Source organism: Somniosus microcephalus, chromosome 19, assembly GCF_052327205.1.
Source record: "Somniosus microcephalus isolate GS21.2 chromosome 19, FLI_Smic_1.0, whole genome shotgun sequence".
In the NCBI taxonomy this organism is placed as follows: Eukaryota; Metazoa; Chordata; class Chondrichthyes; order Squaliformes; family Somniosidae; genus Somniosus; species Somniosus microcephalus.
Window position 1 is genome coordinate 22,602,325 of NC_141005.1, and position 15,828 is coordinate 22,618,152.

A 15,828-nucleotide genomic window follows, 5' to 3' on the forward strand; every position below is an offset into this window, starting at 1 on the left:
CCTAACAAACAGACCCCAGTCTGTCAAATTAGGCAACCACACCTCCCCCCCCGACCCTGAACACGGGAGCCCCACAAGGATGTGTGCTGAGCCCCCTCCTCTACTCCCTCTTCACCCACTGTGTGGCTGTTAATGGTTCCAACACTATCATCAAGTTTGCAGATGACACCACAGTAGTAGGCCAGATCACCAACAACGATGAGTCAGCCTACAGGGAGGAGGTCCAGCATCTCGTGAAGTGGTGCGCCGACAACAACCTGGCCCTTAACACCAAGAAAACAAAGGAAATAATCGTGGACTTCAGGAAGTCCAAAGGCAGAAGTCACACCTCCATCCACATCAATGGGGCGGAGGTGGAAAGGGTAGCCAGCTTTAAGTTCCTCGGAGTCCACATCACGGAAGACCTCTCCTGGTCCCTCAACACCTCCTCTCTGGTGAAGAAGGCCCAGCAGCGCCTATATTTCTTGAGGAGGCTGAAGGGATGTAATCTGTCACCCCCGATCCTCTCTAACTTCTACCGCTGCACTATAGAGAGCATCCTGACAAACTGTATCACGGTATAGTACGGCAGCTGTAGCTCCCATGACCGGAAAGCCCTGCAGCGGGTAGTCAAAACTGCCCAACGCATTACCGGCACCCGGCTACCGACCATAGAACATATATATCAGAAACGCTGCCTACGGAGGGCACGGTCCATCATCAAAGACCCTACCCACCCCAGCCACAGTCTGTTCGCCCTCCTACCATCTGGAAGATGCTACAGATGCATTCGCACCCGTACGACCAGATTTAGGAACAGCTTCTTTCCCAGGGCTGTCATCCTACTGAACTCCACAAATAAACACTAAAGCCTGCACATCTGCCGATGCACTTTATTATGGTCATATTTATGCTAATATATATGTACAAATGTATGTTGAAATGTTTAAGTGTCCAATCCAAATTGTACACTCTCGGGAGCCGCGAGCCTACATTTCGTTGTACTGCACTTGTGCACTAACAATGACAATAAAAGTTGATTTGATTTGATTTGATGGTACCCCTTTCTGTAAAAGAGCGTTTAACGGGTGCAGTACCGTGGATAGATTTGGCAGAAATTTATGGTAATAGTTAATTAATCCTAGAAACGACCTCAACTGAGACACATTCTCCGGAGCGGGAGCCTTTACAACTGCCTCAATCTTGTCAGGAGACTTATGAAGCCCCTCCCGGTCAATGACATGGCCACAGTACGAGATCCGCTTCTGGAAGAACTCACATTTCTGCTGATTTACTCTAAGTCCATACTCTTTCAGTCTGTTGAGCACCAGTTCCAAGTTTGCGAGATGTTGTTCATCACCATCACCTGTGATCAGAATATCGTCCAGGTAACATTGTGTGCCTGGAATTCCCTGTAATACCTGCTCCATGGCCCTCTGCCAAATTGCTGGAGCCGATGCCACTCCAAAAACCAGCCTATTGTACCGGTACAACCCTCGATGCGTGTTAATCGTGAGGTATTGGCGTGACTCTTCCTCAACCTCCATCTGCAAGTACGCCTGCGCCAGGTCTATCTTGGTGAAGTGTTTCCCGCCAGACAATGAAGCGAAAATATCCTCAATCCGTGGAAGCGGATACTGCACCGTGTGAAGCACCGGATTAACGGTGATTTTGAAATCTCCACAGATGCGAACCTTCCCTGGATCTCCTGGCTTGTTGCTCGCAGGACGTTTCATAACGGGAACAATGGGCGTAGCCCACTCACTCCAATCTACCTTAGACAGTACACCTGAACGTTCTAGTGCTTCCAGTTCCGCTTCAACAGTAGGTCGTATTGCATAGGGTAACAGTCTGGCTTTAAAACATTTTGGTTGTGCATGTTCATCAATCTTGATGTTTGCCGTAATTCCTCTCAGTGTTCCCAGTCCCTGCTGGAACACCTCTTTAGCATCATCCAATATTCTGGACAATCGTTTAGGTTTGACATCTGTTTCCCCGGAATCTACCGTTAGTGCCTTCAAGGAGTGCCAGTCCATATTCATTTTCCTAATCCACTCCCGTCCTAGTAGTGGTGGACCTCCTTCAGGTAGCACATATAAGTCCATTACTTGGCTTTCTTCACCCTTGTGGACCACTTCTACCTCTATTTTTCCGATGGGGTACACTCTTTGCCCCGTGTATGTTTTCAATATAATCTCCGTATCCTGTAGGGGAATATGTTGGAATAACCTTCTGTAATCTTTCTTATTCATGACCGTCAATGCCGATCCAGTGTCCAATTCCATTTTTACTTGGACTCCTGCTATCTGAAGAGTGACCCAAATTGTCTGGAGATCTGCATCCTTACCAACGTTGTGTACTCTTAAGCTATCCAGTTCATTACTGCTAGCGTCTGAATCTGACTTCTGTTCGGTCAAACTGTTCTTTGTCACCTTGTGTACCTTTGCGTTTTTTCTTTGCGGTGACTTTTTGTTGCTGGTCTTCTTTCCTGACCGGCATACTTTAGCTATGTGGCCAAGCCTGCCACACGTTCTGCATTCTTGGTTTTTAAAGCAACATTGGTTCTGATCGTGCGTTGTCTTTCCACAACGATAACATTTGACAGAACTCAAACCCAATTTGTTTGTACCGAGTTCCGGTGACCGTAGCTGCATTACTGCCGTACCTCTTGCTGCGGCTTTGTGTGCTGCTGCCATAGTGACTGCCTTCTCAAGCGTCAGCTCATTCTCCTCGAGCAGTCGCTTTTGTGTATCCTGTTTAAATAAACCACACACAAATTTATCTCGTAGTGCCTCTGTCAGTCCCGTTCCAAACTGACAATATTTTGCTAGCTTACGTAATTCCATCAAATATTCAGCATTGCTTTCATTCTGCAGCTGCCTTCTGTCGTAAAATTTAAATCGTTCCGCTAGCATCAGCGGCGTGGGGTTTAGATGATTTTTCAGGACAGTAACAATCTCATCGAACGTCTTATCCGCTGGTTCATCTGGTGATAACAGGTGTTTCAATTGCCCGTATGTCTTCGCACCCATTAAATTTAATAATGTTAGTGCTTTATCTGCATCAGGAATTTTATTTGCCTTACAATAATTTTGTATGCGTTCTACATACATGGCCCAATCTTCGATGTCACTATCAAAGGTATTAATGTTCCCATGTTTAGGCATCGTTGCAATTTATTGTATTTTTATGTTATCCAAGATGGCGGCTTCCCGCTCTTGTCGTCGTCCTCCGCCCACAAAATGGCGGTTTTCCCGCGCTTGGCGGTCTTCAACCGTCCCCCGACGCTGTCTCCGCTTCACCGCGGCTCTCGCGCCTTCAGTTTCCCCAGACGCTGCGCCTTTTAGCCCGAATGCGGCCCTTATCTCCGGTCGCGATCGATGTCCCCGCGCTGCGCCTCTCGCTCGAAAGCGGCCCGGCCCTTATCTCCGGTCGCGATCGATCTCACCGCCCTTATTCCTCCGTCTTCCCAGCCTCGTCTGTACAGCCAACGCGGTTGACTTTCTGTCGCGTCGCTGCCCGGCTTACCCACCACCGAGGTAGAAAGAAGAAACTGACAGTCGCTGATGGAGGCTTCGAGGTCAGGATGTCTTCTGCACTCCGGTTTCTCGATGCCTGCCGCTTGACGTGTCTTCCAATAGGGTGATGAGGGTGGAAACCTCTCTTCGACGTCCTGTCTGTGGACAAAGCCACCGTGGAAATAACTGCCGCAGGGTAAGAATCGGACTCGTCGCCACTGTTAAGTCTGTGTGTTATAGTGATAATTACTACACAGACTACAAGAGTAAATTGAATAGGTCTTTACTGGTTGGAGGTCGGGACTATACTGAATACAATATTATTACATAGTGCTTATATACCGGTGTGGTCACCACCAGTATTACGTACAGAAGCCAGAGAAAGTAGTACATCTCTTAAGGTAGAACAGGCTTAAGTTCTCTTAAGGTGGAACAGGTTACATACACCACACTCCTCCCGCAACCCCCCACCCACCTCTTCTTGCTGCTATTCCTCCCACACAAACAAACTACAAGCCCAACCCTTCATTGCCTTCCATTCAAATATTACATCAAAGAAACATGCTCAAACACCAAGTCTTAAGGGCTGCAGCATCTTTCAAACTGGACAAATACCCAGGCCCGCATCAAATCTATCCCACACTCTTAAGAGAAGTAAGACACCAAATAGCACAGGCTCTCACCATCATTTTACAATCCTCTCTGGCTACAGGTGTGGTGCCCGACCACTGGAGGACTGCTAACGTGCTACCGTTCTTTCAAAAGGGAGAGAGGGATAGACCGCATAATTACAGGCGTGGGAAAATTATTGGAAAAAGTTCTGAGGGACAGGAGAAATCTTCATTTAGAAAGACACGGATTAATCAGGGACAGTCAGCATGGATTTCTTAACGGAAGGTCGTGTCTGACTAACGCAATTCAATTTTTCGAGGAGGTAACAAGGAGGGTCGATGAGGGTAGTGCCTTTGATGTAGTCTATATGGATTTTAGCAAGGCTTTTGATAAGGTCCCGCATGCCAGATTGGTCACGAAAGTAAAAGCCCATGGGATCCAAGGCAAAGTGGCAAGTTGGATCCAAAATTGGCTCAGAGGCAGGAAACAAAGGGTAATGGTCGAAGGGTGTTTTTGTGACCGGAAGGCTGTTTCCAGTGGGGTTCCGCAGGGCTCACAGAATCACAGAAACCCCACAGTGCAGATAGAGGCCATTTCGGCCCATCGAGCCTGCACCGACTCAGTACTGGGTCCTTTGCTTTTTCTGGTATATATCAATGATTTGGATTTGAATGTAGGAAGTATGATTAAGAAGTTTGCAGATGATACAAAAATTGGCCGTGTGGTTAATAATGAAACAGAATGCTGTAGACTGCAGGAAGATATCAATGGACTCGTCTAGTGGGCAGAACAGTGGCAAATGGAATTCAGTTGGAATACACAATAAATGGTAGGACACTGAGAAATGCAGAGGATCAGCGGGACCTTGGAGTGCATGTCCACAGATCCCTGAAGGTAGCAGGACAGGTAGATAAAGTGGTTAAGCAGGCATACGGGATACTTGCCTTTATTAGCCGAGGCGTAGAATATAAGAGCAGAGAGGTTATGCTTCAACTGTATAAAACACTAGTTAGGCCGCAGCTAGAGTGCTGCGTGCAGTTCTGGTCACCACATTACAAGAAGGATGCGATTGCACTAGAGAAGGTGCAGAGGAGATTTCCGAGGATGTTGCCTGGGCTGGGGAATTTTAGTTATGAGGAAAGATTGGATAGGCTGGGGTTGTTTTCTTTGGAACACAGGAGGCTGAGGCGAGACCTAATTGAGGTGTATAAATTATGAGGGGCCGAGATAGAGTGGATAGGAAGGACCTATTTCCCTTAGCAGAAGGGTCAATAATAGATTTCAAGTAATTGGTAGGAGGTTTACAGGGAATTTGAGGAGACATTTTTTCACCAAGTGAATGGTGGGGGTCTGGAATGCACTGCCTGAAAGGGCGGTAGAGGCAGAAACCCTCATCACGTTTAAAAAGTACTTGGATATGCACTTGAACTGCCGTAACCTACAAGGCTACGGACCAAGTGCTGTAAAGTGGGATTTGGGTGGATTGCTCTTTGTCGGCTGGCACGGAGAAGATGGGCCGAATGGCCTCCTTCTGTGCTGTAAATTTCTATGATTCTGCCTGATCATGTGACATCTGCCCACACGACTTCTACAAATGTTATTACATTGTAGCCAGGATTGTTTAGTTTCCAATTCCGACCATTTTGAAGCCAGGTCTCCGTTATAGCTACTACAGGTATTGCATAACCCCATGTGGCAACTTGCGCCTGCAACTCGTCAATCTTATTTGTAACACTCCTCGCATTAACACACGTGCATTTCAACAGCATGCTAGTTGGCTTTGCTTTTTTCCTGAATTTAACTGCTGCTCTTTCTACATTATTCTTTGTTCTGTTGCTGTTTGTCCCTCCGAGTTTTCTATGCACCTTGTCTCTCCTCTCTGCTGCTGTGTCCTGGTGGCCCTCCGCCAGTGTGTGTATTTTGGCTATCTTATTTTCTTCTTCTACTTATTTCGGCCCTGTGTCTGGAGCCCCTTGCATTTGTGTCGCAGCAGGAGAATGTGCAGCGAAGAAATGGTCAAAGGAAAGCGAGAGAGAGAGAGAGCAAAAATGAAATGCTCAAGTTCAGCAATATGGAGATGCAGGATGCGGTACTCAAGTTATTCAACATCATACTACGTTCAGGCTGTTTTCCCGACATCTGGTGCCAAGGACTAATCTCTCCCATATATAAAAGTGGAAACAAATCAGACCCAAATAACTACCGCGGCATCTGTGTCAACAGTTGTTTAGGGAAATTATTCTGCAGTATTCTAAATAGTAGACTACTTGATTTTCTTAACAAACATAATATCCTCAGAAAAAACCAAACAGGCTTTCTTCCAAAACACCGCACCACCGACCATATCTATACCCTTCACACTCTCATTGAAAAACATATACACCAAACAAAAAATGGGAAAATTTTCGCTTGTTTCATCGACTTCAAGAAAGCCTTTGACTCTATATGGCACGAAGGGCTCTATTATAAACTTCTTCAGTGTGGAATAGGGGGCAAAGTCTATGACCTTATTAAATCAATGTATCTGAAAAATAAATGCGGGGTCAAAATTGGAGACAAACGCACCGATTTCTTCACCCAGAGAAGAGGCGTCCGGCAGGGCTGCAATTTGAGCCCGACCCTGTTCAACATATACATAAATGAATTAGCAGACATGCTGGAGCAAAGCGAGTCACCAGGTCTCTGTCTCCTAGATGGAGAAGTGAAATCCCTGTTCTATGCAGACGACCTGGTTCTGCTGTCTCCCACAGAACAGGGATTACAGCAACAACTAGACCTACTCGACAAATACTGCCAAAATTGGGCTCTAACAGTAAATCTAAAGAAAACCAACATCACGATTTTTCAAAAAAGGCCCAGATGTCAGGAAAACAAATACCAGTTTACTCTCAGTGATACCACTATAGGACACACTATGAGCTACACCTACCTTGGTCTAACTATTACAGCATCAGGGAGCTTCAGCATAGCAGTGAATGCATTAAAAGAAAAGGCCCGAAGAGCCCTATATGCAATAAAAAGAAAATTCTACAACATCCAAATCCCAATCAAAATCTGGCTCAAAATATTTGACAGCATAATCCTGCCCATTGCACTTTACGGTAGTGAAGTATGGGGCCCACTAAATCACCAAAGCTACACTAAATGGGAAAAACACACAATAGAAGCCCTACATGCAGAATTCTGCCGAAGCATCCTTCGCATCCAAAGGAAAACGCCAACAAATGCATGCAGAGCCGAACTAGGCAGATACCCACTGATAATAAACATCCAAAAACGAGCACTAAACTTCCTAAATCACCTCAAATCTAGCTCCCCAGACACCCTTCATTTCAAAGCCTTTCAGACCCAAGAGCTAAGCCCAGAAAAGAGTCCCCTGAGTCAGCTGCTACTGAAACTAAGTACCCAGCCAGACCCTGACCAGCCCCAGACCAACACAGCCGTCCAAACACCAATCCGAGTGAACCAAATCATCAAACAATGCAAAGAAACCTACCTGGAACATTGGAACAAAATAACCGAAAGCCAAAGCAGATTAGAATGTTACCGGGCCCTAAAAAGAGAATATAAACTGGCAGACTATCTCTCGACCATCAGAGACACAAAACAGAGACAGACCCTCACCAAGTACAGACTAAGCGACCACCAACTGGAAATTGAAAAAGGCAGATACAAGAAATCCTGGCAGCCTAGAGAGAATAGAATATGCGATCAATGTCTGGCCGGCGAGGCTGAAACAGAAATGCATTTCCTCCTAAAATGCGAAAAATTCAACACATCAAGAAACATATTATTCAACAAGCTAAGCCAAACAACCCCAGATTTCAAGGAATTGGATGACCTGTCAAAATTAAGATTAGTCCTGGGAGAAGGAGACAGACCATACCTTGGGGCCAAATATGTAACAACATGTCACAACCTGAGGACTGTTTAAAAATTAAGACTGTTTAAAATTAATATTGAACGTACCCAATGAGATACAAAGACTGTTTAAAATTAATATTGTTTAAAAGTAATATTGTATGTACCCAACAAATGTCAAATCGACTGACACCTACAGAATGTTGGAAAACTGTACCTTTCTTGATATGTAAGCTTTGGCAATATGGTTCTCTGTAAACTTTCATGCCAATAAAGCATTTGAATTGGAATTGGAGAGAGAGAGAGCAGCAAAAAGGATGTTGATTGATTAAGAGCAGTGTGTGCAAAACGTTGAGCAGCCTGTGGCGGCAGCAAAAGCCTACTGCACCTGGTATTCCCAGGCGGTCTCCCATCCAAGTACTAACCAAGCCTGACTCTGCTTAGCTTCTGAGATCGGGCGTATTCAGACTAGTATGGCTGTAGGCATATGGTGGCTGGCTTTCTCTTTACTTAAAGTTGTTGCCCATTTTTTTCTCTTCTACACATTCATACAAGTATTCAACACTCAATTTACATTTACAAATTTTACACCTCCCGCAACCGCCCACCCCCCCTCCACCTCTTCTTGCTGCTCTGCCTCCCACACAAACAAACTACAAGCCCAACCCTTCATTGCCTTCTATTCAAATATTACATCAAATAAACATGCTCAAACAACAAGTCTTAAGGGCTGTAGCATCTTTCAAACTGGACAAATACCCAGGCCCGCATCAAATCTATCCCACAATCTTAAGAGAAGTAAGACACCAAATAGCACAGGCTCTCACCATCATTTTACAATCCTCTCTGGCTACAGGTGTGGTGCCCGACCACTGGAGGACTGCTAACGTGCTACCGTTCTTTCAAAAGGGAGAGAGGGATAGACCGCATAATTACAGGCCAGTCAGCCTAACCTCGGTGGTGGGAAAATTATTGGAAAAGGTTCTGAGGGACAGGAGAAATCTTCATTTAGAAAGACACGGATTAATCAGGGACAGTCAGCATGGGTTTCTTAACGGTAGGTCACGTCTGACTAACGCAATTCAATTTTTCGAGGAGGTAACAAGGAGGGTCGATGAGGGTAGTGCCTTTGATGTAGTCTATATGGATTTTAGCAAGGCTTTTGATAAGGTCCCGCATGCCAGATTGGTCACGAAAGTAAAAGCCCATGGGATCCAAGGCAAAGTGGCAAGTTGGATCCAAAATTGGCTCAGAGGCAGGAAACAAAGGGTAATGGTCGAAGGGTGTTTTTGTGACCGGAAGGCTGTTTCCAGTGGGGTTCCGCAGGGCTCACAGAATCACAGAAACCCCACAGTGCAGATAGACGCCATTTCGGCCCATCGAGCCTGCACCGACTCAGTACTGGGTCCTTTGCTTTTTCTGGTATATATCAATGATTTGGATTTGAATGTAGGAAGTATGATTAAGAAGTTTGCAGATGATACAAAAATTGGCCGTGTGGTTAATAATGAAACAGAATGCTGTAGACTGCAGGAAGATATCAATGGACTCGTCTAGTGGGCAGAACAGTGGCAAATGGAATTCAGTTGGAATACACAATAAATGGTAGGACTCTGAGAAATGCAGAGGATCAGAGGGACCTTGGAGTGCATGTCCACAGATCCCTGAAGGTAGCAGGACAGGTAGATAAAGTGGTTAAGCAGGCATACGGGATACTTGCCTTTATTAGCCGAGGCGTAGAATATAAGAGCAGAGAGGTTATGCTTCAACTGTATAAAACACTAGTTAGGCCGCAGCTAGAGTGCTGCGTGCAGTTCTGGTCACCACATTACAAGAAGGATGCGATTGCACTAGAGAAGGTGCAGAGGAGATTTCCGAGGATGTTGCCTGGGCTGGGGAATTTTATTTATGAGGAAAGATTGGATAGGCTGGGGTTGTTTTCTTTGGAACACAGGAGGCTGAGGCGAGACCTAATTGAGGAGTATAAAGTTATGAGGGGCCGAGACAGAGTGGATAGGAAGGACCTATTTCCCTTAGCAGAAGGGTCAATACTAGATTTCAAGTAATTGGTAGGAGGTTTACAGGGAATTTGAGGAGACATTTTTTCACCCAGAGAATGGTGGGGGTCTGGAATGCACTGCCTGAAAGGGTGGTAGAGGCAGAAACCCTCATCACGTTTAAAAAGTACTTGGATATGCACTTGAACTGCCGTAACCTACAAGGCTACGGACCAAGTGCTGTAAAGAGGGATTTGGGTGGATTGCTCTTTGTCGGCTGGCACGGACAAGATGGGCCGAATGGCCTCCTTCTGTGCTGTAAATTTCAATTGTTCTGCCTGATCATGTGACATCTGCCCACACGACTTCTACAAATGTTATTACATTGTAGCCAGGATTGTTTAGTTTCCAATTCCGCCCATTTTGAAGCCAGGTCTCCGTTATAGCTACTATTGCATAACCCCATGTGGCAACTTGCGCCTGCAACTCGTCAATCTTATTTGTAACACTCCTCGCATTAACACACATGCATTTCAACAGCATGCTAGTTGGCTTTGCTTTTTTCCTGAATTTAACTGCTGCTCTTTCTACATTCTTCTTTGTTCTGTTGCTGTTTGTCCCTCCGAGTTTTCTATGCACCTTGTCTCTCCTCTCTGCTGCTGTGTCCTGGTGGCCCTCCGCCAGTGTGTGTATTTTGGCTATCTTATTTTCTTCTTCTGCTTATTTCGGCCCTGTGTCTGGAGCCCCTTGCATTTGTGTAGCAGCAGGAGAATGTGCAGCGAAGAAATGGTCAAAGGAAAGCGAGAGAGAGAGAGAGAGAGCAGCAAAAAGGATGTTGATTGATTAAGAGCAGTGTGTGCGCAAAACGTTGAGCAGCCTGTGGCGGCAGCAAAAGCCTACTGCACCTGGTATTCCCAGGCAGTCTCCCATCCAAGTACTAACCAGGCCTGACTCTGCTTAGCTTCCGAGATCAGACGAGATCGGGCGTATTCAGACTAGTATGGCTGTAGGCATATGTTGGTTGGCTTTCTCTTTACTTAAAGCTGTTGCCCATTTTTTTCTCTTCTGCACATTCATACAAGTATTCAACACTCAATTTACATTTACAAATTTTACTCCTCCCGCAACCCCCCACCCCCCCTCCACCTCTTCTTGCTGCTCTGCCTCCCACACAAACAAACTACAAGCCCAACCCTTCATTGCCTTCTATTCAAATATTACATCAAATAAACATGCTCAAACACCAAGTCTTAAGGGCTGTTGCATCTTTCAAACTGCACAAATACCCAGGCCCGCATCAAATCTATCCCACAATCTTAAGAGAAGTAAGACACCAAATAGCACAGGCTCTCACCATCATTTTACAATCCTCTCTGGCTACAGGTGTGGTGCCCGACCACTGGAGGACTGCTAACGTGCTACCGTTCTTTCAAAAGGGAGAGAGGGATAGACCACATAATTACAGGCCAGTCAGCCTAACCTCGGTGGTGGGAAAATTATTGGAAAAAGTTCTGAGGGACAGGAGGAATCTTCATTTAGAAAGACACGGATTAATCAGGGACAGTCAGCATGGATTTCTTAACGGAAGGTCACGTCTGACTAACGCAATTCAATTTTTCGAGGAGGTAACAAGGAGGGTCGATGAGGGTAGTGCCTTTGATGTAGTCTATATGGATTTTAGCAAGGCTTTTGATAAGGTCCCGCATGCCAGATTGGTCACGAAAGTAAAAGCCCATGGGATCCAAGGCAAAGTGGCAAGTTGGATCCAAAATTGGCTCAGAGGCAGGAAACAAAGGGTAATGGTCGAAGGGTGTTTTTGTGACCGGAAGGCTGTTTCCAGTGGGGTTCCGCAGGGCTCACAGAATCACAGAAACCCCACAGTGCAGATAGAGGCCATTTCGGCCCATCGAGCCTGCACTGACTCAGTACTGGGCCCTTTGCTTTTTCTGGTATATATCAATGATTTGGATTTGAATGTAGGAAGTATGATTAAGAAGTTTGCAGATGATACAAAAATTCGCCGTGTGGTTAATAATGAAACAGAATGTTGTAGACTGCAGGAAGGTATCAATGGACTCGTCTAGTGGGCAGAACAGTGGCAAATGGAATTCAGTTGGAATACACAATAAATGGTAGGACACTGAGAAATGCAGAGGATCAGAGGGACCTTGGAGTGCATGTCCACAGATCCCTGAAGGTAGCAGGACAGGTAGATAAAGTGGTTAAGCAGGCATACGGGATACTTGCCTTTATTAGGCGAGGCGTAGAATATAGGAGCAGGGAGGTTATGCTTCAACTGTATAAAACACTAGTTAGGCCGCAGCTAGAGTGCTGCGTGCAGTTCTGGTCACCACATTACAAGAAGGATGCGATTGCACTAGAGAAGGTGCAGAGGAGATTTCCGAGGATGTTGCCTGGGCTGGGGAATTTTAGTTATGAGGAAAGATTGGATAGGCTGGGGTTGTTTTCTTTGGAACACAGGAGGCTGAGGCGAGACCTAATTGAGGTGTATAAAATTATGAGGGGCCGAGATAGAGTGGATAGGAAGGACCTATTTTCCTTAGCAGAAGGGTCAATAATAGATTTCAAGTAATTGGTAGGAGGTTTACAGGGAATTTGAGGAGACATTTTTTTCACCCAGTGAATGGTGGGGGTCTGGAATGCACTGCCTGAAAGGGTGGTAGAGGCAGAAACCCTCATCACGTTTAAAAAGTACTTGGATATGCACTTGAACTGCCGTAACCTACAAGGCTACGGACTGTAAAGTATGCGAATATACTTGATACAAAAAAGGAAGAGACAGCTTGGAAGGGTTTAACTTAGGTCTTTACTTCATACCCACAGGCGGGAACTGAAGGGAGATCAGTACCCACAGTACTATTTATACCCCTATGGCCAGGAGTGGTACTACGGTATCACTACGCCCTACAAAGTAGTGCTGCCCTGGCCATAGGTTTAAAGTGACATACATATTACATACACAACATTCCTCCCCTTTTAATTAAAACATACCCGTGCAATTAAGTCAACAGATGCACCATAACTAGGGCTAATAACATTTGGTAACACAACATACATAACATATTTACATCAGAGTTGTCTACCTATATATATATAAAAAGAAACATGTTATAGATTCAGTCTCTGAGGAGGCCTCCTGTCTCGACTAGGATAACGTCTTTCTCTAGTCGGTCTCGGTGTAGGCGGCGGTACTTCCGTCACCACTTCATTGCTGGAGTCGTCGGTGTCTGATGGCACATCCTGTGCCGTGGAGCTCACTGGAGTGCTGAACTCCTCGCAATCCTGAGATTTCTGTAGCGACGAGCTGGGCCGTGATTCCGCTGGAACAATGTGCTGAGACGTTTGAGGTAGTGAATCAGTTGGGTTTCTGGACTCCACAAGTTGATCAGCATGTCGTCTGATTATGCCGTCCCCAGTATCCACTGTGTACATCAAAGGTCCCTGGCGGGCCTTTATCGTACCAAACCGCCACTTTTCATTTCTATAATCACGGGCCAACACTTGCTGTCCCACCACGAAGCTCCGTGTCTGTCTGTCAGGAGCCCTACGAAATACTCGGTTTTCCACATCTCTCCGGATGTTTGGTCTGAGCAATTCGAGGCGAGACCTTAACCTTCTATTAAAGAACATGACGGCGGGGGCCTGGTTGGTCACCGTATGTGCAGCATTACGGTACGCGAATAGGAAATTGTCCACCTTGTGTTGTAGTGGCAACCTTTCCTCCCCCATCGCCTTGATGGCCTTTTTAAAGGTCTGTACAAATCGCTCTGCCAGCCCATTTGTAGCCGGATGATATGGTGCGGACGTATAATGTCGCACTCCATTCCTTTTTAGGAATGCTTGAAATTCTTCTGCCACAAATTGTGGCCCATTGTCCGAACAGACTTGCTCGGGCACCCTGTTTCGGGCAAAAATGGTCCTTAAGGCTGCGACCGTCTTTTCGGCTGTCGTTGATGACATCTTTATGACCTCCGGCCATTTTGAGTGGGCGTCCACTACAATAAGGAACATCGCATCCATGAAGGGCCCAGCGAAGTCCACGTGAATCCTTTGCCACGGCGTTGAGGGCCACTCCCACGGATGTAGTGGGGCTTGGGGTGGTACGTTCTGTACCATCTGGCACCCTTGGCGTGCTTTTGCTACTTCCTCGATGTCCCTGTCAATGCCGGGCCACCAGACGTAGGCTCTGGCGAGGCTTTTCATTTTGACACCCCCCAGATGACCTTCGTGTAAGTCCCGCAACACTTTATGTTGTAATTTTTGAGGGACCACCACCCTGGCTCCGCACATCAATGTGCCCCGGCATACGGACAACTGGTCCTTCCTTGCCGAAAAGGCCGGCAATGATGCGTCACCCTGCGCCGGCCAGCCTTTCACGGTCAATTCGTAAACCCTTGCCAGTGTCGGGTCATTCTGTGTTTCCCGCTCGATACATTGGCTGGTGATGGGCAAGTGTTCCATAACCGCCGTATGGTATATTTCCACGGGGTCCTGTACTATCTCTTCGATCTCGGCAGGCAATGGTAGCCGCGACAGGCCATCCGCATTGCCATGCTGTTTGGTACCCTTATATTCGATAAGGTACTGGTGTGCTCCTAAGAACAGTGACCATCTCTGTAGCCTTTGGGCCGTCATCAGGGGCACCCCTTTTGTTGGATTAAATATGGACACCAACGGTTGATGATCCGTCAGTAGTGTGAAACGTTGCCCATGTAGATAGTGGTGGAATTTTTTTACACCCCACACCAGACTGAGGGCCTCCCTGTCGATTTGCGCATAGTTTCTTTCGGCTGTAGTTAACGACCTTGAGGCAAATGCTATTGGCCTCTCCGTCCCATTGGGAAATTTGTGTGACAACACTGCCCCTATACCATACGGGGAGGCGTCACATGCCAACCTCATTGGCATTTTTGGGTCAAAGTGTGCGAGCACTTCCTTTGATGTAATGAGTTGTTTACCCTTTTCAAAAGCAGCCTCACACGCTTCGTCCCAATTCCAGGAGACTCCCTTTTGCAGCAATGAATTTAGTGGATGTAAAATGGACGATAAGTTCGGGAGGAACTTATGGTAATAGTTTATAAGGCCTAAGAATGATCGTAACTGAGATACATTCTCAGGGGGCGGGGCCTTCACTACTGCCTCGATCTTTTCCGGGGACTTATGCAGGCCTTCCTTATCTATAATGTGACCACAGTATGAGATACGTTCCTGGAAAAACTCACATTTCTGCTTGTTCGCCCTGAGTCCGTATTGTTGCAACCGCAGAAGTACTCGCTCCAGGTTAGTGAGGTGGTCGTTATCCGTTTGTCCTGTCACCAGGATGTCATCCAGGTAGCACTGCGTTCCTGGAATGCCCTGTAGGACCTGTTCCATGGTCCTCTGCCATATGGCTGGGGCGGACGCCACACCAAATACCAGGCGATTGTACTGGTACAATCCCTTGTGTGTGTTAATCGTTAGGAGCTTTTTCGAGTCCTGCTCCACCTCCATCTGTAAATAAGCTTGACAAAGGTCAATCTTCGTAAAGTGTCTACCCCCAGCTAACGATGCGAATGTGTCCTCTATCCGCGGCAGCGGATACTGTACCGTGTGCAGGACTGGGTTAATAGTTATCTTAAAATCCCCGCAAATGCGAACCTTCTTTGGTTCCCCCGGCGTGTTATTTGCAGATTTCTTTATAACTGGGATGATGGGCGTGGCCCACTCACTCCACTCAATCTTTGTAAGGACACCTGCACTCTCTAAGGCATCCAGTTCTGCTTCCACCGCTGGCCGAATGGCGTAAGGCACCGGTCTGGCCTTACAAAACTTGGGGTTTGCGTCTTGAGCAATAGTTATTT

The 15,828-nt window shown here is 46.4% G+C and overlaps 1 non-coding gene and 1 pseudogene across 1 annotated transcript; both read right to left on the reverse strand.

Annotated features, from left to right (window-relative positions):
- Window positions 1–8,346: 8,346 nt before the first annotated feature.
- Window positions 8,347–8,455, reverse strand: LOC147103628 (5S ribosomal RNA; annotated as a pseudogene).
- Window positions 8,456–10,860: 2,405 nt separating this feature from the next.
- Window positions 10,861–10,979, reverse strand: LOC147103629 (5S ribosomal RNA). The gene has a single exon (XR_015072815.1). It is a non-coding gene; the product is annotated as a 5S ribosomal RNA (ribosomal RNA).
- Window positions 10,980–15,828: the final 4,849 nt, after the last annotated feature.